We start from the raw sequence: 2,451 nt of genomic DNA on the forward strand, positions 1-2,451 counted from the left end.
AAAGAGGCATAGAGGCTAACCCGGAGAAGGTACAGGCGGTGATTGACATGAAGTCACCCCGCACAGTCAAAGGAGGCCCAAAAACTTACCGATTGCCTGGCGGCATTAGGAAGATTCCTTAGTCGGTCAGGTGACAAGTGCCTTTACTTTTTCCAAGCAATCAGGAAGAGGTCTAGATTTGAATGGGGAGAAGAAGCTGAGGCGGCATTTCAGAGGTTAAAGCAACACTTGCACTCTTCAAAGGCTGGTAAGCCCCCTGCCTCAGCCATATACTCAGAAATACTGAACTTCGGTACCCACTGATTGAAAAATTTGGGCTGGCCCTTTACAAAGTAGTCAAGCGGTTGAAGCCTTACTTCTTGGCTCATCCGGTGATTGTCTATACTGATTAGTCACTCAAGCGTCCAATGACTATTATAGAGTCATCCGGCAGAATGATCAAGTGGGCTGTTGAAATGTAAAGCCTGGAGATAACTTTTGAACCTAGGCGGGCAGTGAAAGGTCAGGCGTTTGCCGACTTCATTGTTGAAATGACTAGGCCGGCACAGCCGGAGAATACCGATCAGGTTTGGAAGTTATTCGTAGACGGAAGTTCTACCTCGAAACGCTGTGGTGCAGGCGTAATTTGTAAGTCTCCGGAAGCAGACACGTACGAGTATGCACTACGGTTCAAGTTTTAAGCTTCAAATAATGAAGCTGAGTATGAGGCCCTGCTAGCCAGTATACGCATGTGTAAGGCAGCAGGGGCAAGAAAGGTTGACGCCTGCTCTGATTCCCAACTGATCGTTAGCCAATTCAATGGTTACTACGAGGCCACCCATCCGGCAATGATCAAATACCTTTAGGCGGGGACACTTGACGCGTTTCATCTAAGTCAGGTGCCCCGGTCAGAAAACAATTAGGCGGATGCTTTGTCCAAACTGGCCTCATCCGCCACTTGTGATACGCCTAGGTCAGTCTTCTAGGAGGTCATGGAAAAATCACCACCTTCTGCCTCGACTTTTCAAAATTCGAATCCAAGAGAGAGGCGGGAAGCAAATCAACCGTCGCCTCCCCTGTGCTTGACACCTGTCACTGGTGACACGTGGCTACGCCACGTCACACCTGTGAGGGGCAAATGTTTAGGGTAAAAATACCCTATGCCACGTGGCCCAATAGTATGATTACACGTGGCAGCCCACCAGAGGCCCAACGGGATCCAATTGGATGCTGACACGTGGCAATATACCCCCAATGGGGGAGCAGATCCTCATCCGCTATAAATAGGGGAAAGATCCTCATTTATTACCCATTCAGAAATACATACACTAAACCCGAGCAATATTAATTGCGGAATCTCCTTGAATCAGGGAGAAATACCTATTTACTATCCGCACTATTACCATCCGGAATCATACTAACTTGATCGTCGGAGGCGGAACTCCACCCAACCGGAGTTTCGTGGTTTTGCAAGTACAGAAGTCAGGCGCGCATACTCAGTATTGTAACTCTCCCGAGGGACTCCCGAAACAAGCGTCTTTCTCGAGATTTGGGCCTCCTGATGTAAGGAGGCCTTTCTCTCATTCAGGTGCTTCCATGTTTTGCCACGTGTCATCTTCTTATTGGGCCACATGTGACTATTGGATTGGGCCACGTGTCAGGGGTATTTTTACCCTAAACGAGGCCTTCCAAAGGAAGGTTAGTGAGGTATGAGTAAATGCATAAGGGGCATAGGGGTCATTTCATGTAAATGCATATTCTGAATTTAGAGTGTACCACTAGGCGATCAATAGTATCATTGGATGATCAAATAGTAACACTGAACATTCAGTGGTACTACGTATGAATGTAGTGGTACTATATATTCATTCTAATCTTTATACAATGTAATGCAACAGAACATAAATTACAAGAAAGATTAATTCTAATCGTGCATTGTACAAGGATAACCTAATTTTTAATATTACGAATGTTCTTTATAACTGAAATTCAATCATGGTCCCAAAATAATATCGTCATCAACCATAACGATCCTGAATTAAAAAAAACATACATAATTAGTAAACGATACTTAATATTCAAAGAAAAAAATAATTTAAATACGACATGATAATAAACATAGAATTTGTGCGTCACTCATTGTCTCAAAGAACCTACGAGCCAAATTCAAAGAACATTATTTGTATTATTGAAACCCAAAAAAATCTTTAATCAATGTATGTTAAGGAACAAAAGCTATAATGTAAAGAACATAGTTCATAACTAATGAACACTGTGATCAAACTCAAAGAACATATTATCAAACACAGATATATTCTTTCCGCTTTTTTTTTTTAAACGGGTGCACCCGGGTGACCGGGTATACTATCCTATATTCACATACTCCATAGTATTATTGAAAGCAAGTAGCTTTTGTCAAAAAAAAAAAAAAAAAAGAAAGTAAAGTACAGTAGCTGAAGTGGAATTATTTTT

The sequence above is a fragment of the Chenopodium quinoa genome, unplaced genomic scaffold, assembly GCF_001683475.1.
Source record: "Chenopodium quinoa cultivar QQ74 unplaced genomic scaffold, ASM168347v1, whole genome shotgun sequence".
NCBI classification, from domain to species: Eukaryota; Viridiplantae; Streptophyta; class Magnoliopsida; order Caryophyllales; family Amaranthaceae; genus Chenopodium; species Chenopodium quinoa.